Source organism: Eptesicus fuscus, chromosome 7, assembly GCF_027574615.1.
Source record: "Eptesicus fuscus isolate TK198812 chromosome 7, DD_ASM_mEF_20220401, whole genome shotgun sequence".
Classification (NCBI taxonomy): Eukaryota; Metazoa; Chordata; class Mammalia; order Chiroptera; family Vespertilionidae; genus Eptesicus; species Eptesicus fuscus.
The window spans coordinates 52,212,631-52,233,708 of record NC_072479.1 but is presented as its reverse complement, the minus strand read 5'-3'; the positions used below and the strand labels follow the sequence as shown (position 1 = coordinate 52,233,708).

General features: G+C 52.4%; 1 long non-coding RNA gene across 1 annotated transcript; it reads left to right on the top strand.

Annotated features, from left to right (window-relative positions):
• Positions 1 to 6,582: 6,582 nt before the first annotated feature.
• LOC114234149 (uncharacterized) lies at positions 6,583 to 19,407 on the top strand. Its single transcript, XR_008556587.1, has 3 exons — positions 6,583 to 6,614; positions 10,447 to 10,521; positions 18,799 to 19,407. It is a non-coding gene; the product is annotated as an uncharacterized LOC114234149 (long non-coding RNA).
• The last annotated feature ends 1,671 nt before the right edge of the window (positions 19,408 to 21,078 follow it).

Genomic DNA, 21,078 nt, shown 5'->3' with positions numbered 1-21,078 from the left:
AGACAGCACAGGACAGTGATCCTCAAGGGAGAGGAAACAAATGAATGAGCCCTGTGGTCGCCTCGTGTACTGCCTTGAGAGTTTTAAGGCTGCAGCACAAAGAGGAGGAACCCAGGTGGGGTCCAACAGTTTCTCTGAGTTGAAGAGATGGAGCAAATAGTCCAGGGAGGTCATGGCAGCTGGAGTTTTCAAGGCAGAGTACCAGAGAGGAGTGAGATGTGGAGAGAGGAAGGAAGAGAGAGGAGGTGGTAGGGTTAGAAGGGTGGGGGAGAAAGATACCCAGGAATCTGCAAAGAGTTCCCTTGAGTCTTTAGCTGAGTACTGGTCAGAGCATTCTGTAACGAAACTACTTAGGGAAACAACCACGCAAAAGCAGAGGAAATAATTCTTGGAGCTCACACGAGGCAAAGAACAGTTTATGTTCCATTAGCCAGAATGGCAAACCTCATACACCACAAGGCATCAGATGGAGTACTCAGAAGGGGATTACCTCTGCATCGGATTAGTTCTTGAGTAGTTGATATTCTGGTCCCAACTAGCAAAGCTTAAAAGTGAGACTCAGAATAATCAAACACAGTAACTTTACTGTGTCCCAGAACATAGCTCAAAAGTATTTATAGAAATACAAAAATATCCAGCACCTACCAAGGCAAAATTCACAATGTTTGCCATTCAGTCCAAAAATCACCAGGCAGGCCTTAACTGGTTTGGCTCAGTGGATAGAGTGTCGGCCTGCGGACTGAAGGGTCCCAGGTTTGATTCCTGGTTGCAGGCACATCCCCAGTAGGGGGTGTGCAGGAGGCGGCTGATTGATGTTTCTCTCTCATCGATGTTTCTGTCTCTCTATCCCTCTCCCTTTCTCTCTGTAAAAAAATTAATAAAATATATATTAAAGAAAGAAAGAAAGAAAGAAAGAAAGAAAGGAAGGAAGGAAGGAAGAAAGAAAGAAAGAAAAAACAAAACAAAATCACCAGGCAAGCAAATAATCAGCAAAATATGACCCATAACAAGGAAAATCAAACAATCAATCAGTGGAAGCAGACCCAGAAATGACACAGATGTTAGAACAAGGACATTAATAGACAAAGACATTAAAACAGTTATATGTTCATGATAGTAAAAGAAAGATTAAGCGTGTTAAGTATAGGCATGGAAGATATAAAAAAGATCCAAGTCTAACAGAGATGAAAAATATAATGTGAAATATTTTTAAAGAGTACTGAATGTGCCCTAGCTGGTTTGGCTCAGTGGATAGAGCGGTGGCCTGTGGACTGAGGGGTCACGGGTTCGATTCCGGTCAAGGGCACATGTCCAGGTTGCGGGCTCGATTCCCAGTAGGAGTCATGCAGGAGGCAGCCAATCAATGATTCTCATCATTGATGTTTCTGTCCCTCTCTCCCTCTCCCTTCCTCTCTAAAATCAATAAAAATATATATTTTAAAAAAAGAGCACTGAATGTGATTAACATCAGCTTAGACACTGAAAAAGCAAACATTGGTGAACTTGGTGATACAGTCATAGAGACGATCCAAAATGAAACACAGGAAGATTAAAAATGGTAGCGAAGTAAGTGGATGCTGCATGGATATGCTCCCAAGAACAAATTGGAATTACAACTAAAATACAGAAAAACTCCCTGAATAATCCATGGAAGACTCGCAGGAGAGAACCCTGATACCCGAGGACCGAAAGTGGAGACTGCACAGAAACCAACCACTGGCATAAACATTATGGATCCAAGCCTTTTGAGAGAAGGGGAGCTGTTCAAAAAACGAGCTCTTTCCACTCCTGTAGTAGAACAACGTTCAGTATCTTCTGAGGCATCAACATTATCACCATCGAAGAAGAAGAAAGCAAAGCTAGAACATGGAGGATCATCTTCCTCTAAACAAAACTCAGCAGCGGGCAAGCACTTCATAAAGGAAAGCCAGCGCCACTAAAGATACCACTGTAAATATAAACAAAAGCAGAATGACAAAGCAGGCAGTGTTCCAGTTATCATGGGAAGGGTAATGTGCCGGGGCAGCACAGCCAAGGATTCGGCGAGCCTGAGTGGGCGTGGCGAAGGATGTAGAAAAGACAGACAAAGAGAATAAGCTGGGTCTAGGTGGATCTCCTGTGCCTGGCTGAGGCCACAGAGAGAGATCCAGACGGCCAGCTGAGCCTTTATTTTATAGCCAGAGGTAAATAAGGTAGTGGTCAACATAGTTACAATGTTCTTGTGAGTTTCACTTGTTTTGGCAGCACTTGCTGCACCTCCCACAGCCCATTAGCTACCCAGATAGGATCTAGGCATAAACGTCATAAGGTCAAGCTTAATTATGCTAAGAGGGCTGTGCCCTCTAAGCTGGGACTTGTTTGTGGCTGTGCCAACAGGTCAGTCCGAGGCTTAACCCTACAGCAGCTCCCTACAGGGTAAATTTTTTGAACTTGAAAACCAAGGTACTGATAAACAGATGTAGTGGTTTCATTCCATGGGCTGGAGCTCAGGGAGGCCATTCTTAGGATTCCACTTCTTGTATTGCCCTTTTGAATCTACAAAGAGATAGAAAATGAACATATGTAATCAGACTCTACAGATTTATCAATACAAATCTCAATGCTAAGATTTGTTAATAATTTATAGGCAATCGGAGTCTTCATTCTTTTCTGCCAGAATTAATCCCTGAATGGTATTAATTTAATAAATAAATTAAATACACACACACACACACACACACACACACACACACACAAGAAACACAGAGGGGGAAAAAGACTGAGGTAAGAAAAAAAGAACAGAGCATCAGTGATCTGTGAGAAAACTTCTGAGGGCCTAATATATGTATATTTGGAGTCCCAGAAAAAGGGGAGGGCAGAAAATATGTTTGAAGAAATAATAGCCAAATATATTCCAAGTTTGATAAAAAACTATAAACCCACAGATCTAAGATGCTCAGTGAACCCCTAACACAAGAAACTGAACTACACCAAAGCATATTATAATCAAATTGCTTAAATCCAGTGCTAAGTAAAATATCTTAAAAGCACCCAGAGAAAAAAGGCATTTTATGTACAAAGGAACAAAGATAAAAATGACAGTAAATTTTTTTTATCTCAATGAAAGCCAGAAGTCAATGGAGCAACATCTTTACAACACTGAAAGAAAAATTGTCACCCTAGAATTCTATACCCAACAAAAGTATCTTTCTTTCAAAAACTAAGGTGAAATGAAAACTGCTCCAGACAAAATGTGAAACAATTCAGCCTGGCTGGTGTGGCTCAGTGGTCGAGCATCAACTTATGCATCAAGAGGTCACTGGGTTCGACCCCTGGTCAGGGCACATGCCCGGGTGTAGGCTTGATCCCAATGCGGGGACGTGCAGGAGGCAGAAGATTGATGTTGATGTTTTTCTCTCATTGATGTTTCAGTTCCTCTCCCCTGCTCTCTCGCTAAAATCAATAAAAACACTTTAAAAAAATGTGAAAGAATTCATCAGCAGCAGACCTGTACTATAAGAAATGTTGACAAAATTCCTTCAAGCAGAAGGAACATTATACTAGATAGAAGTCTAGCTCTATACAAGGCAAGTAAGAGCACCGGGAAGGAGGTGTTCTATGATATATAATAATATAATTAGAATACCACAATTTTGAAACCCATAATGAATTAATGAATCTAGGCAATGCTGAACAATAGCTGACAATTCGACAAAAAGAGATACAACCAAATATTATATACATTGACAGAGGCACATTTCACCACCTATGTAAAAAACAGAAACAAAAAGAGATAATAATAATCAAACCAGAATCTGCCTTCGAGATCTAATTATCAATTTACAAGGTACACAGGGGACAAAGAAATGTGTTAAATAAAACCACTGTGTTTTACTTAAAAAAAAAAAAAATCCAGATAGGAAATTCTGTAGGATAAACAACCAGATTTGTTTTCATAAAAAACAAAACAAAACAAAACAAAAGCAAATTGCAGAGAGAGAGAGAGAGAGAGAGAGAGAATGAGAGAGACTGACCTTTACGTGGAGGGGGGACTACAAGAGACTTAAGAGACATGTCAATCAATCAATCAATCAATCAACCAATCACAATGTATGGATCTTGTTTGGATTCCTAGTTCAAACTCACTAAAAAGGAAATAAGATGATAAGACATTCAGGGAAATGTGAACACTGACAGGCATTTAAAGAATTATTGGAGAGAAAAACAGTTACCCAGGCCCAGAGGACGAAGACCCTGGGCCAGCATGGGAAAAGGCGGGCCACTTAGTAGGGAGGTGGGGGGACAGTTTGGCAGTTACAGGAGCAAGGCCTCGGCTTACCTTTCCCTCCAGGCTAGGCTGGCTGTGGCGCTCGGGTTTCTGAGAGAGGAAAATGCAGAATATTGACCTGGAGACTATTTTTGTTGACTTCTCCTGGCCCCCTGGGTGGGTGGGTGGGGGGCGCGTTGGAAGCAGGGTCTCATGGAGGGCTTTGAAGGCCTCCCTCAGCAACTGGGGACATGGACCTGGCCGCTTGGGAGAGACAGAGGCTTTGAGCACTTTAACCTCATCCCACCCTCCCAGCTCTGCCTGCGGGTGGAAGGCCAGGACTTAGCATGGAGCAGAGGGAAGGAGAGAGAGAGAGAAGAGAGGCGGAGAAGAGGGAAGAGAGCAGGAAGGCTGACGTTCAAGCTCAGTATGCACTCAGTGGCTTCAAAGTACCAATTGACTTTTGGTCTCTAAACATTAGGTAGGACGCTGCCCTCCTCCCCTTGTGCTCAGGTCAGAGACAAGGTGCCTGGGAGAGGGAGAAAGGGGACGGGCGCTCGGCCACAGAGACGAAGGGGCTTGCTCGGGTCGACAGGCAAGTTGAGATGATGAAATGGCTGAAGGACGAGCCGGGGCACCGGGTCATTTGTCCCTGACCCCTCAGGGTCAGTCATGTGTGCCACTGCGCCTTTGTCCTGTGGTTCCTTGCTGCATCAAGTGCCCAGTGAGAAATAATAACAAGGATTTTATTAGCTAACACTAGAGGCCCGGTGCAGGAATTCCTGCACGGGTAAGGGGGGGGGGGCAATAGGGGGCGGGGCAGGCCTGGGGGGGCCGCCCCCTGGTCGAACTCCCAGTTGAGGCGAAAATTTGCATATTAGCCTTTTATTATATAGGATTATTGAGCACCCTCGATGCCAGGCCCTATTCTAAGTGTTTCACATGTTACTTCACTTCATCCTCTCAACATCTTTGAGCAAGGGACTATTATTAAGCCCATCTAAATAGATGATGTAACTGAGCCCAGAGAGGTTAAGTAACTTACTTAAGGTCACACAGATAGTAGGGGCCCAGCTGTAACAGAACCTAGAAAAAGTCTAGTTTCAGAGCCTCAGCTCTTCTTCCCAACTACCCTGGACAGCAGTGGTGAGCTGGTCCTGCTGAGTGACTTCAGCCCACTCCCCAGACAGAGCTCTGCACAGGCTCCTCCCTCCCCCCAGAGCAGCTGGGGCCCAGGCTGGAGCTGAGGCCAGAAGAGACCTGTAGCCACACTGGAAAGGCCGCCCTGCGCACGCACCGAAGGCTGTCCGGGCCCCCAGGCTGGAAAGAGTTGCCAAGAACAACAGCGGGCCTGCCCTAAACTGTTCTCAGCTGCACAGCCTGGATGCAAGGCTGCGTGTCCGCGATTCTTATCAGCTCCGCGAGGGAGAACTGAATTGCGAGCATTCCGATCCCAGGCTGCGAGGGGCCTGGGCAAGGGGTGTCCAGGCCGCATTCCGCCGGGGGGAGGGCTGGGGAGGGCCGCACGTGAGGCCCAGCCTTGCTCTGGGTGGGCAGCGGGGTCCCCTCCCCAGGTTCTGGCAGAACAATTTGGCCTGGAATAGCGAAGAACTTCTTTCCCATTTCCCCCGCCCCCCAGGCTTTTGGATGAAATTATATTTTACAAATGACTCATTATTGTATTTATAGCTTCTCTCCAAATGATTCAAATTGTGGTTTGTCGCCTCCCTGTCTCTCAGCTCCCCCAGCTCGACGGGAAGAAAGGCTGCTGACTGTACGGCCAGGGGTGGCTGCGAGCGCGCTGCGCCTGTAATTACGGTCCCTGAGCCCTGACCGGCACCCCGCGCACGCCGGCCTGCGCGCCTTTGTTCCAGCTCGCTGTTGGGGGACAGTCCCCGACAGGAACGCGGCCTGGAATCTGCTCCCGTAGGAAGTGCCCGTGTGGGGGGAGTGGGGCGAGGGTGGGCGGCTGCGGGAGGCCTGTTCTGGGGAGGCCGAGACAGAGGGCGCTTTGTGAGCGCACAGGCTGGAGAGGCACCCAGTCAGGAGCCGGGGGAGGGCCGGGGCCGGCGAGGCCTCCTGGGGGGCAGTGCTCTGCCCCACCCCCGCCCCACCCCCGCCCCGTGGAGCCGGGGAGAGGGCAGCTGGGGGAGGAGAGGGGGGCCCAGACGTTCCAGGCTGCCCTAGTGTCCGGCTGTTTGCGCTTCACGGTTTCTTGTGAGGAACCACTCCGGCTCTTTCAGGAATGGGGGTTGTGGGGAGGTGTCTTGAGTTCCCTCCTCCTCCCAGTCCGAGTGACTGCTCCGCTCCCCAAGCCCTACCTTCTCCCCCCCCCCCCCCCCCCCCACTCCCGGGAAGGTGTGGTCAGGTGAGCACAGCAGGCCTGCTCTTAGCAGCCGCCTAGAGGAAGGGTGGAGAGCAGGCCGGATGAGGCCCCATTTGCAGTAACAGTTTATTCCACCCCGTGCCCCTGGGATCAAAGTCCCCTTGGTCTGCCCTGCCTGGGGAAGTAAGAAAAGTTAAAAGCCCACAAAATGGAAGAGAAGGACACTGTGGAACTCAGAGTGACATTCTCAAAGCCTCACAACTCTGGGTCTTTGGACCCAGAGCCCTCTGGCTGGTGTGGGTGAGGCTCTGGGGCCCAAGCAAGGACAGGCCACCCGCAGCCACCGGAGGCCCCGCAGGGGAGGGAACAGGCCACTCCAAAGGGAGCTGGCTTCTCTGGAAATCTCTGCCATCCATTCCTGTGCTTTGAGGAGAGATTCAGCCCTTTGATGTTCCAGATTCTGCAGCTGGGGTGCAGGGGCTGTGCGGGAGGCTGAGCTGGGCCGGGTCAGGGGCCTGAAGTTGTTGGCAGGCCAAGCGAACAACTTCAGGGTGTCAGGGTGCCTTCAGGCCTGTCAGGGTGCCTTCAGGTCTGCCTCCATTTCCACTTCTTGGCACCGGCCGCGTGAGTGGGAAGGGGCGAGGGAGGAGGTGATGTGGGAATGGGTGTGGGTGAGCATAACGTAATTATGGGTGAAATCAGCGTGCAGCCTTCACCAGATGATTTCCATCTGGGCAGAGCTGGTTCCTGTGAGGCAGTCTCGAGTTGTGGCTCAGGCTGGAGACTTGGAGTCCTGGGACCTCTCTCTCTCTTGGGGTGTTGTATGGAGGTGGGGAGTGGCCATTGACAAGTCACTTCTCGAAGGAAAGGGAAGGCTGAGAGAAGCACCAGACAGGGTCCTGGTGACGGAGGGGTGGCAAGAGGGAGGCAGGAGAAGGGGCAGGTGTGGATTTACCGGGCCATGGTGACCTGAACTTCCTTCTTAGGCCTGAGGGAAAGAGAGGCCCTTATTGGAGAGAAGGGCTGTGACCTACGTCCTGCGGAAGCAGAGCCCGGGCTGGTGGTTCTAACATCAGTGAGACCAGCCGGCGGTCAGACTGAGGGGCAGCCAACTCAGCCAGCTGCAGCCACCTTTCACCACCTTCTTCTTGGGGTTTGTGGTCTGTCTGGTGCTGGCACCATTCCACCAGTCTTTCGACAGTCATGTCAACGTATTAGAGCACTTCGAACATGTTAATATGTTTTTATTGATATTTAGAGAGAGAGAGGAAGGGAGAGGGACAGAGAGATAGAAACATCCATGAGAGAAACTTCATCAATCAGCTGCCTCCTACACGCTCCCTACTGGGGATGAGCCCGAAACCCGGGAATCGAACTGGGAATCGAACCAGCGACCTCTTGGTTCCTGGGTCGACGCTCAATCCCTGAGCCACATGGGCTGGGCTGGAAGGAGCCATTTTTGAATATGTACTCATGGGATACAACTCCTATGTACGCTTCTCCCATACTCCCTCTCCAATTAGCTCCTGCTCAGAGCCCCACTCCACGCCTCATTGAGGCAACGCCGTGGCCATCCTGTGGGCAAAGCTGGAACCTGGCTCTGAATCAAAGCTAATCATGGAGAAAACCAGTATTTGGACTGTAGGGTCCAGCACGGAAAAGGAATGGTTCCGGTTCCTGAGTAGAGGAGCTGGGAGTTGAGAAATAAAAGAAAGAAAGAAGACGCAGAGATAGATTTATAAAGCTGGGAGCCGGGTGACAGGGACCCCGAGCCCACACAGCCCATTTATTTATATATCCCCAAATACCAGGAAGTATCACCAAAACTTAGGATCAAAGGAACTTATTTGCATTCTTGAGTAGGCCCGAGCATTCCTGGTGCTTGACTGGATTTACATATCTAAGCCAGCTACCACCGACACCTGGGCAAGGTTAAAAGTCAGTACTGATAACATGTCCAGCCTTTTTGGGGAAGCATGTTCCCAGGGCGTGGCTCTGCCTGTCGCCCTGAGTTCAGCTGACAATAATTATAGAAATGCCCATGTGCCTTCCCAGGGGGCCCTCAACACTGGACAAAATGGGGTCTCGGGGTGGGGACAGACTGTGCAGAACCGCTTCATTCCACCTTGGATGAGGATGGTGACTGAAGACCAAAGCATTCGTCTTTGGTTGTATTTACTGAGTTATTGGCTGTCTACCTCCTTATTTTCAGGAAGCAACTTCCTTCTTATGTTCCAGATGTTTGTATTTGACCAAGTGCAGTAGGAGATGATGAAATCAGCTTGCACACACTCTCAGTGTTCACATCCATTATCTCCCTCAGGGCTGCTATTGTCTCCTCCGATTTCTGTATAAGGACGTTGAGACAGATTCAGTAACTCGCCCAAGAGTGCACAGTTAGTGACCAAGCTAGGTTTAGTCTGAAGCTCCTGCTCTGGTTGCCACTCATCTGTGGTTCTGTTTTCAAATTGAAAGGGAGCATATGGCCCTGTACTCTGGGTGAGGTCTGATGGTGAGTCTGGGAGCAGAGAACCCTGGGACAGGGGCTCACAGAGCTGCTGTGACCCAGAGTGGCTGAGGGAAAACCCCCATTTGCTGAGTTAACTGAAAGTGTCTCTGGGGGTCAGAGTGAATGTTGCTGTCATTACTTCTTTATTGTGGTAAAATATAAATAACATAAAATTGACAATTTTAACCACTTTTAAGTATATAGTTCAGTGGCATTAAGTATAGTCCCACTGTTGTGCAACCATCACCACCATCCATCTTTAAAAACGTTTTTACCCAGTCAGGGTGGCTCAGTGGTTGAGCATCGACCTATGAACCAGGAGGTCACAGTTCGATTCCTGGTCAGGGCACATGCCTAGGTTGTGGGCTCGATCCCCAGTAGGGGGAATGCAAGAGGCAGCTGATCAATGATTCTCTGACCATTGATGTTTCTCTCTCTCTCTATCTCCCTCTCCCTTCCTCTCTCTGAAATAAATTAAAAAACATTTAAAAAATGAAATAAAAATGTTTTCATCTTCACAAACGGAAACTTCATATCCACTGAACACTAACTCCCATTCTCTCCTCTCACCAGCCCCTGGCAACCACCATTCTGCTTTCTGTCTTTAGGAATTTGACTACTAGGTACCTCAGAGTGTGTTGTTCACATGCAAGTGGAATCATACAGCATTTGTCCTTTGGTGTTGGTCTTATGCTGACTTATTTTTAATTGGATCATTTTCTTAAAAAAAATTATTGATTGATTTTAGAGAGGAAGGGAGAGAAAGAAAAATATTGATTTGTTGTTCCACTTATTTATGCATTCATTGGTTGATTCTTGTATGTGCCCTGACCAGGGATCAAACCCACAACCTTGGCGTACCGCAGGGGTCCTCAAACTTTTTAAACAGGGGGCCAGTTCACTGTCCCTCAGAGAGAAGGAGGGGAGTCGGAGAGTGCGGCGCACATTCCACACATGCGCACTGCGGGCCCGGGACGAGTCGGCTGCTAAGCAGGACAGGCAGCGGCAGCAAAAACACCCGGCGGGCCGGATAAATGTCCTCGGCGGGCCTCATGTGGCCCGCGGGCCGTAGTCTGAGGACCCCTGGCGTACCGGGACAATGCTCTAACCAACGGAGCTACCTGGCCAGGGCCTAATTGGATCATTTTCTACAACAAGGATACGGGTTAGCGGTGCCCCATGACCATAGAGGAGTCAAAACAAAACAAAACAAAAAACAACATGTGAGAACAGGAATGATTTGGGGTGGATTTCTTGACTGTCAGGGATACCAGATATGAGGGGATGGGGGGGCGGGTGCTGGTGGCCAGGGAGAAAATATTACCTTGAAAACAAAACACTGAGCTGTATCATTCTGGTGGCCAGGTACATCTCCCTGGAGGTGAATGTCTCTGTCTGAAGGATGCGGCTGAGATGAACCCTGATGGGGAAGCCATTCTGGTGAGAACTGTGAGATCCTCTGGGCTTGCTGAGGGCAAGACAAATGGTTCTGCGGGAGAAATCCATGGGAGCGTGGGGTCTGCTTAGAGGGGTCTGGAGAGGAGAGAGGCTGGAGCAGGTAGCAGAAGTTGTGACTTAGGGAATAGTGAGAAATTTTCTGAGGCGGGGAGTGGTTGATTGAGTTTTAGGAGAGTTATGTCTATGAGTAGATTCTTCTCTTTTTTTAAAAAAAATATATTTTATTGATGTTTTCATAGAGAGGAAGGGAGAGGGACAGAGAGCTAGAAACATCGATGAGAGAGAAACATCCGACCAGCTGCCTCCTGCACACCCCCTACTGGGGATGTGCCCGCAACCAAGGTACATGCCTTGACTGGAATCGAACCTGGGACCCTTCAGTCCACAGGCCGACGCTCTATCCACTGAGCCAAACCGGTTTCGGCTCTTCTCTTTCTTAAAAAATATTGTTTTAATGATTTTAGAGAAGAAGGGAGAGAGAGACAGAACATCAATGATGAGAGAGAATTATTGATTGGTTGCCTCCTGCACATCCCCTACTGGGGATCGAGCCAGCAACCCAGGCATGTGCCCTTGACCAGAATCAAACCTGGGACCCTTCAGTCCGCAGGCCGACGCTCTATGCACTGAGCCAAACCAGCCATGGCTATGTGTAGATTCTAATGCAATTACTGTGATCCCCCTCCATGACCCCAAACTGTGAGTAAAATCTGCTGCTGTGCCTGTTGGCCTTGTATGAGCTGGAGGGGGATGCAGGAACGGAGAGGACATCAGCTATGGGAGGCGGGATGCAGATGGAGGGGAGAGGGGAAAACAGGAAGTCAGAGCTCCAGGTCACAGAGGAAGCGTGAACCCTGTGAGAATCCTGGGCACAGCTGGTAGTAGGGGCAGGAGGCAAGAGGGACTGTGAGGTTAGAGGGAATACAATGATGAGGTGCCCACAGCTGGTGGGCTGGGCCTCAAGTCATTGTCTTGAATATTAGGTGGCAGGCATTCCAGTGAGACAGCCTGAAGGGAGGACCAGGCTGAAGGCCTTTTCATGGAGGCCTTCCAGCAAAATCCAGACGGGGCACAGCCTGGGGAGCTGAGGAAGCTGCGGTTCCCTCGGCTGGGCTCACTGCCTCCGGGATTTCCATAGTCACGGAAGATTTTTGAGAGGCGTAGATGAAGCTAGAACCAAAGGCAAGCCCAGAACATGTCTTGAGCTTTCAAAACACCGTTCTCTTTAAAATGGTCTCAAAGCAGAGATCTGGTGCTGTCTCTGATGGAGAGAGATGCTTTCTGGACCTTCCAGACACAGCAGGAGCCCACAGAGAGGGTCTGGCTGCCCCCCCCCACTCCCTCCCAGGAGCCTGCACGAAAAGAGCATCAGGTTCCTGGGATACTTGGAGAGTCCCTGACCAGGTCCCGGCTGAGTGTGGGCTGGGGATGGAGCCCTGCCTGGAATTACTGATGCATCCTGAGATCTCGGACCAGCCTGCCTGTGGTGGCGAGGCCAGCTGAGGACATGTCCCTCCGGACCTCTCCAGACTTGGCCCAGAGGACCAAGGCTTGGGGCTTGTCTGGCTGGACCCCATTTTTGTCCCAACCTAGTATCCCTTTGTCAATTGGGTCCTGGGGAAAAGGGCCTGGCTTGGCTCACACGCGGGAAGGTTTGCCACTAAAAGCTTGTAAACTGGGACACAGGATGTTGTGGGGCCTGGGCAGGCCCGAGGATGTGCTGTTTAGAAGTTCCAGAAGTTCCCTGCCTGTTGGGAGAGAGGAGTGTCTCTGCAGAACGGGAGGGGGCCGACTGGGGCGGGGCCAGCCTTCCCTCTGGCGGCCCCTCAGCTCTGGGGGAGCTGTGTGGGGAGGTCCTGTTACTCCGCAGCTGGGAAAGACCAGAGGCCCTTTCAGGGGAAGGAGAAAGAGGGAACCAGGCCTGACAGCACAGCGGGGAAGCCGGCATTTTCTACTCAGAATGTGGGGTGCTCTAAAAGGCTATGGAGGGGGACTGTAGAGCTCAGAGCTTTGGTGCTAGGGGGATCTTACAGTCCTAGCTGGTCTATAAGGCTAATTTGAAACAGTGGAATTTGTTAGTGGTTGGGATGCCTTTTCCTTGAGGCCCCATTTCCTGAGAGAGACATTATCTAAGAGGAGCTGATTTCTGCCCAGGCCGGTTTGGCTCAGTGGATAGAGCATTCGCCTGCGGACTGAAGGGTCCCAGATTCAATTACAGTGAAGTGCACATGCCCGGGTTGTGGGCTCAATCTTCCCCGCCCCCGGCAGGGGGCGTGCAGGAGGCAGCTAATCAATGATTCTCTCTCATCATTGATGTTTCTATCTCTCTCCCTTCCTCTCTGAAATAAAAAAAAAAAAGTTTCAAAAAAAAAGAGGAGCTGATTTCATTCATTCACTCATTGAACTCCTTGGTGCATTAAAAAACAAAACAAAAGCAACAAACCTCAGAGGTCTGGCTCTGGCTTCTTTGAAGGTAACGGAGTTTGTGGCTTTGAGGGTGTTTTCAGTTTGGAGCCATCATTTCTGTTTGTGCCTGTAAAATGTCCGCTCACCACAGGCATTGCCAGGTCTCCCCCCCGCACGCTATCAGGCTGTGCTTGTGAGCGGCCAAGGGGAGTCAGCAGCAGGACCCGGGAAAGGAACCCGGCAGGGCTGGTGTGGTCGAGGAGGCGGGAGGGTGGAGGCTGACAGGACTGCGGTTAAGGGGGGACATCTGAGCACCCTCCGCGCGGACCCTCACAGCCACAGAAGGGTCTTGCAAAGGAGTCTGTGCTGGGCTGAGGGGTTCCGGTCCCCTGAGGATGTGGGTGAACTGCCTTAGGAAGGTGGCACCTGGGTTCAGCAGGGTGGGCGCAGAGATGGGCAGGCCCCTGGCACGGGAAGCTTCCGAAAGAGGAGACCTGGATGGGGGCAGCCAGACAGATCAGAAAAACAGCAGAGAAGGAAGAGAAGAAGCCAGGGGCACTGGCTGCAGTGGGGCCTGAACTAAATGATCAATCTGGGGAGGGGCCCAGGAGGCTGCCAACTTTTCTTTCCTTTTTTTGGAGGCAGCCAACTTTGATCTCATTTTCTGAACAGGCCTTCGGGTTACTTCTCATACCCACCACCCCATCACCGGAGAGTTACCGCCTTCGGGTGGAAGCAGCTCTTGGCAGCCCCGTGAGCCTGTGCAGCTGGACCCGGGGCCGCACAGGCTGGGTGCGGGCCGGGGAGGGGCTTCCACTTGCTGGTGGAGCAAAGCCTTCCCCAGGCTCTGTCCGAGGCAGAGCCGAGCGGGGGAGCAGAAAGGCAGGGCTCAGGGCCAGGGCGGTGTCTGTCTCGTCCCCGTTGTGTCCCCACTGTCCAGCTCAGGGCCAGGCTCACAGTCAGCACCACTTGGAACTGAATGAGTGACGTCAGTGTCTGAGCACAGGGAGGCTTAGCCCGCGGATCCCGCTAACGCGCATTGTGCGTCCTCAGGGTTTAGAGGATAATTGCGAATGTTTTCCTGACTTTCCCGTCAGGAAGGAAGGATCCTCTCTCTGTGGGTGTGACACGGGGGAGGCACGGCTCCTGACCGTCTCAGCATGAAGACAGGAGGAGGTCAGAGTGACCGCTCAGGGCCTGGCCGGCTCCGGGAGGCAGGAGGTGGACTGAAATGTACCAACGCTGCTGGCCACGGCTGAGGTCTCGGCAAGATGGTGTGTTAGCAACTCCTAATGACATCATGTTTTCCCTCCGTGTGAGCGCTGGGCGTGTGCCTCACCCCCACCCCCCAGATGGCCAAGGGAGGAAAATAAAACGGAATTTAAACCTTATCCCTGACGAGGTTTAACCCTGAAGTGAGTTACTCTGAGAAGTCCCGGGTTTGTCTTCTAGGGCGTGGCGCTGAGAGCTCTTCCCTCCCCTCCTGCTCTCCTCCAGGGAGCCCCCTCCTCCCGGGCTGGGCTTTGGAGGGGATGGGGAGTCCTCTCCTCCGGGAAGCACTTCCGGAGAGGGCCTGCTCACACATTCCTACAGGATGGCCTCAGGGCAGGGGAGGGGACCTCAGGGGAGGGAAGGGGACCTCAGGGGAGAGGACCTCAGGGGAGAGGACCTCAGGGGAGGGGAGGGGACCTCAGGGAAGGGGACCTCAGGGGAGGGGAGGGGACCTCAGGGGAGGGAAGGGGACCTCAGGGGAGGGGAGGGGACCTCAGGGGAGGGGACCTCAGGGGAGGGGAGGGGACCTCAGGGGAGAGGACCTCAGGGGAGGGGAGGGGACCTCAGGGGAGGGGAGGGGACCTCAGGGGAGGGGAGGGGACCTCAGAGGAGGGGAGGGGACCTCAGGGGAGGGAAGGGGACCTCAGGGGAGGGGAGGGGACCTCAGGGGAGGGGACCTCAGAGGAGGGGGAGGGGACCTCAGGGGAGGAGAGGGGACCTCAGGGGAGGGGAGGGGACCTCAGAGGAGGGGAGGGGACCTCAGGGGAGGGGACCTCAGGGGAGGGGAGGGGACCTCAGGGGAGGGGACCTCAGGGGAGGGGAGGGGACCTCAGGGGAGGGGAGGGGACCTCAGGGGAGAGGACCTCAGGGGAGGGGAGGGGACCTCAGGGGAGAGGACCTCAGGGGAGAGGACCTCAGGGGAGAGGACCTCAGGGGAGGGGAGGGGACCCAGGGGAGGGGGAGGGGACCTCAGGGGAGAGGACCTCAGGGGAGAGGACCTCAGGGGAGGGGGAGGGGACCTCAGGGGAGGGGAGGGGACCTCAGGGGAGGGGAGGGGATCTCAGGGAAGGGGGAGGGGATCTCAGAGGAGGGGAGGGGACCTCAGGGGAGAGGACCTCAGGGGAGAGGAGGGGACCCAGGGGAGGGGGAGGGGACCTCAGGGGAGAGGAGGGGATCTCAGGGGAGGGGAGGGGACCTCAGGGGAGAGGACCTCAGGGGAGAGGAGGGGACCTCAGGGGAGGGGAGGGGACCTCAGGGGAGGGGAGGGGACCTCAGGGGAGAGGAGGGGACCCAGGGGAGGGGGAGGGGACCTCAGGGGGTGGGGAGGGAACTTCATGTCTCCCCTATTTCAGTTTCTGCCTCTCAGGAGGCTCCAAGCGCATCCCTTCCTTCAGAAGCTGTGGAGTGAACTGGGCGGTGGGCTCCTGGTAGCTCACCACCCTCCCTGTAACATGGGAACGATCTGACTGGTTCCTCGGGCCTCTGAATCATGCACTTATTTTCCTTGGCTCTGTCTGAAAAGGCCACATCGGGTTTTTTCTCTGAAAGCTAGGTCCTCTGGCTGAACACAGCCACCTCTCAGCGCTGGGAATGGCTGATTTTCATTATGCTTTTCGCTACCAAATTATTTCAAAAGTTGCCCCCGCTCCCTCCCCGCCGCTGGGTGTTGGGGGACACAGAAGCCAGTCTGTGGGAGTCTGTGGGGGCCCCTAGCTGTTCTTTCTCCCTGAGAAGTTGGGGGAACCCTCAGTTCCTCCATCGAGTGGTTTGAACGGTTTCGCTGGAAAGGGGCGAGCAGCCCCGCCCGCGGGGGCGGCGGCGACCTGGCCTTTGTGCGGCCGGCGGGGCGCCTCCCGCGCTCCCGGTCACACCCGCCGCGAAAGTGCCGGGGAGCAAACTTGCTGCGGCCCCGGGGACGCGCCCCGCCCGGCCCCCGCGCCTCCGCCGAGCCCGCGGGCCGGGACCCTCAGGGAAGGGCTGGAGGTGACGCGGGGAGGGGGCCGGGGCGGAGGGAGCGTTCCTGCAAATCACATGGTTTTCCCGCTTATATAAATCACGGCTTGTTTTTCCCAGCCGGCTGCAGACTTAAAGGTGCAGCGTCTGCTTTCCCTCCCAGGGCTGCGGGGGGCGGCACCAGGGAGGGAGTCCGAGTCCGGGGTGCCGTGAGCCCCTGCCTCCCACACCCCGGGTGCTTGCTGGGAACTGGAGGCCAGGGAAGGACAGGGGCACACCTGCACCCCTAAGCAGGCAGAGCCGGGCTGGCCTTGTCGGTCGGAGACCCCCGAGCCGCCCCGCGGGCCGCCGGTGCCGCAGGCCGCAGGTTAACGCGGAGAGCAGGCTGCCGGGCGGTGCAGCCTCACCAGCCCTGGCTGATGGTTTGGGGCCAGTCCACGTGGGGACAAAAAGGGAGTCAACACACGTATGAAGCACCTACTGCCGCGTCCTGCTAGGCCCTGTGGGGGGAAACCAAGCCCCGTTAGGTTAGGCAGTCTCCACCTTGGAATGGTTTGCTGCCTGGCGAGGAGCCCTAGACTCGGGAGAGGAACCGGCACCGGGACCTTTCAGGGCCCGGTCCAGGCGGACCCGCCGTGAGGAGGCCGCGCACCGCCGCTGCCCGCCGAGCAGTGCAGGCCCTGGCCGGGCTTTGCCTGGAGGACGCTGGAGGCTTTGGCCGAGAGGTGGCCGGAGGGAGGCGGGCAGCCGGAGGACCTGGGGCCGCAGTGGGGCGAGGAGGAGAGGAGCGTGGGGCTGGGGGAGGGTGGTGCACAGTGAGCGACCCTTTTGCTAAACTGAGGCGCTGGAGGGTGGAGGAGGGGGCACGAGGCCGGAAAGCCAGGGGCAGAGGCGGCAGCCTGGGGTGCAGGGCTGGTGTGGGCCTGGGCTGCTGGAGGCCGCGCGTGTCCTGCCGGGGCGCAGGCAGGTAGGGGTGAGATGACGCCGGCAGCAGGGCGCAGGCTGCGCTGGGAGCCCCGGCGGGCTAGCGGGAGGCTTCCGCCGGAACCGAGCAGACGTAAGGCTCTGGGGTGTTAGGAGGAAAAGTGAGAGGTAAGAGATACTTTGAAGAAAGAATTGAGATAATGGAGTGATATATGGGGAAGGGGAGAAATGACCAAAAGTGCTGCTGATTTTGAGCTTGGGGGCAGGGGAGAAGAGAGCTTCCCCCAGGAGGGGTGGAGTGTGAGTGGCTAGGCCAGGAGCTACTTTTAGAGACATTGTGTTTACACGGGGGTGGGACCTCACCTGGGAACTGTCCAGGGGGCTGGAAATCAGGACAGAGGATCTGCACCGAGGCAGTAATACAAGGGATGAAAGAGGTACCACAGATTTTAAAGGAAGGTAACAGGAAGGGAGAGAGAATAGCAGGCCCGGGGCTCACCCACGTTAGGAGGAGCCGCCAGCCGTAAGGCTGTGGAGGGGATATGTACCCTGGAAGCAGGCCAGCCTGGTGGGGAGTGTTTCTGCCCTACCTTGGCTAAAGAGTTTATTCCCTCTGAACCTTGGTTTTCTCATCTGTGAAGTGGGGATAACAACACCTGCATCATATTCTGTGCAGATGAAAGGGAATAGTGAAGCTTCTCGCACTGGACGTCCTTGGCGCAGTCTCCCTCTCCACGCGTCCCTCCCCACTGTGTCCCCTTCCCCATTTCCTTTAAGTGGCCGGCACTTGAAGACAGTTCCTCCCTTTTTAAATGGTAACTGAGCTGTTGCTGCTGTCATTGTTTTGCTTCTTCTTATCCGGACTCCTTGTCATCTCCTCCTCCTCCTTCTCCTTTTAAAAGAAACACACGGTCTTGTTTACATGACTAATATTTGAACTGGATCTATCCTCCATTATAAAGGAAGGAAATAATAAATTTGTTTCCCAAGGGCCTCTTAGCTGAAGATGGCTGTTACCTCATTTGATCCTTCCAGCAGCTCTGTGGGGTTCTGGAGAGCAGGTATTACCAGCCCCCCACTTTTTTATTTTTTGTTAATCCTCACCCAAGGATATTTTTTCCTTTGATATTTAGAGAGAGTGGAAGGGAGTGAGAGAGGAAGAGAGAGAGAGATAAAGAAACATGGATGTGAGAGAGACACCTGATTGGTTGCCTCCTACACATGCCCCAACTGGGGTCGGGGATTGAACCTGAAACCCAGGCATGTGCTCTTGACCGGAATCAACCCAAGACCCTTTGGGCCACAGGCCGACACTCTAACCACTGATCCACACCGGCCAGGGTGAGGATTCTCCGCCGCCCACCCCCACCCCCCCGCTCATCTTTTATTCCTACAGCTGAATAGAAATGGAAGAAGGAAGAATTGTTGTAAAAAGTTCTATTATTATATTCAAGAACCACTGTCTATCAATATCCTCTAATTCAAAGATTTCCAAACTCCAATTTTTACCCCTTTATTTTTGGAAATAAATTTTACCCGGTAGTAAAACAAAATTTAATATAGGTAGCAGAGCTCTGGGCTCAGCGGGGTGGGGAGGTTCCGGGTCTCAGTGGTTCAGCTCTGGCAGGGGAATGGGGCTCTGCTTCTGCGGTAACCTGGCCCCCAGCCTCTGTCTCTACTCAGCTTCTTTCTCTTCCCTTTCAGACACAAACTTCCGGACTTCCAAGGCCAGGCTGGAGCCCAAGAAGGCTTTGCAGACCCCGAGTGGCCCAGTGTGTGAGCCAAGTGCTGTCTCTGGAGATGAAGCCAACAGCTCAGCTCTGCCTGCGTGTCAGCTGCCTGGCGCGGGAGCCAGCTGAGCAGGACCGGCGCGGCCCCGAGGCGGAGGCCAGGTGTGTGTCTCTGGTCAGGCCGGCTGAGCGGCCACGCCTGATGTCACCCGGTGTCACCGAGCCCAGGCCCCACCCGGGCTGGGCTATGCGTGCTGGCCCGCTCTGCCAATGCGCTTAGGGCCCTTATTTCCTCTTTGAATGTGTTTCTGAAAAACATATTCTTTCAGGTGAAAAAACAGTTTATGTTTTTTAGGATGATGATTTGAAATAAAGCAAATACTGGTGACATAGTTACAGAGAGCTGTGAAAGAACCACAGACAATCTACTCTAACTGCAGTTCTGTTTATCATTCTATAAAAGCAGCCACCTTTGGGATTTGTTTCTGTGAGTGGTATCAATTCCCCAAAGAGATCAGCATAAAAAAGCGATTAAAAGAATTTTGTGGGATTTTTGCTTTTAAATAAAATCTTGGTAAACCAACATCTGAGTCTTATGCTGTTATTTACTTTTCCCACTGATTTATCTATCTATTTGTTGGCATTATACTAGTAAAGGCAATATGGTAAAAACAGAAATGTAAATCACTCTGAAGGGGGTAAATGAAAAGCAGAAGTCCCCTCTCATTACCCAGGCTCAATTCCCTGAGATGATAGGAGTGAATGGTTTTGTGTGACCCAGAAATTTGTTGTTATATGTGTGTGTGTGTACATCTAATATTTCTCTATAAACGGTCTAGTCCTGTGATCTCCCCTCTCACCACTTGAATATGTCTTGACATACAAGTCTAGCTTATCCTATATAATAAAAGCCTAATATGCAAATCGACCGAACTGCAGAACCACTGGTAGAACAACTGCCCACTATGATGCGCACTGACCACCAGGGGGCAGACGCTTAACGCAGGAGCTGCCCCAGCCCATAGGCCCCAGGCCAGCCAAGGCGGGTGCCAGGGTCCCCCCTCCCCAATCGCCCTGCTGCTTGCCCCGCAGAGGGAGGCGACTGGAGGCGGCAGTGGGTGGTGGGGCCAGCCGGCAAGTGGGCAGGGGTGGGGGGCGGGGCTAGTGAGCAGGTGGTGTCAGGCCAGCCAAGGCGGGTGCCAGCGGGGCCCCCCCCGATCACTCCACAGATCAGCCCTAATCACTGGCCAGGCCTAAGGACCCTAGCTATGCATGAATTTCGTGTACTGGGCCTCTAGTTCTTCTAAATGATTGTCTAGCTCTGATGTTGCTTTGAATTTATCTATATAAAAGGCTAATATGCTAAGTGTCTGACTGTCCGGGTAATGACATCATCTAGCAACACCTGGGTTCCTCTCCCTAGCGACTAGCTTCCTTTCAGTTTCTTCAGCCCAGGAACATGACTTGCTTCATAGCCAGGTGGAAACACTTTACACTTTAACCAAATGTCTGTGAAGCATCTTCCCATGCCTCATCTCATTTGATCCTCACAGAAGTCCTGGAGTAGGTAGATAGGAGACTCGATGGAATCCTATTTTCTTTTCATTAGCCAGAAAATTTAGAAAGCTTAGAAACTTGACCCGACTGAAAAGAAGTAAGACGTGGTGGACCTTGAAAATGACTTCAGGTTTTCTCACTGCACAGAATATAGTCACACACTGCTGCAGTTAAATATTTTACCCTTTGTTCTCCCTGCGTGATCTACAATAATAATCTGCTTTGTGTTGATATTTACTGCTGTGTTGCTGACAATTACCTGAAAAAGAAGTTGGGGTGCTTCACTGGGCTGGAAAAAGTTTAGCTAAATCAGAAAGCAGGTCTAATTAAGCAAGTTTATTCTATATCTATAAAAGGCCAAGTTGACTCGCACATGTGCGATACATATAAAGCTCTCGCTGGCGCCAAAAGCACACGTGTGTTTCCATCTGTCATTGTCGATTGTGAATTTGGTTGACACTTCTACTACAGAGAAAGGGCGAATAGCGATATAAAAATATTTCTTCTAATTAATTTCCTTTCAATGTGCACGACTTTGTGCACCAGGCCACTAGTGTTTATATAATATCCCCATATTTAGGTTGTTCCCAGTTTCCCCCATATAAACCACCACAATAAGCATCTTTGTATATATTGTTGCCTTCTTGTGCATATGCTAATACATATGTAAGATAAATTCCTAGCAGTGAAATTAGGT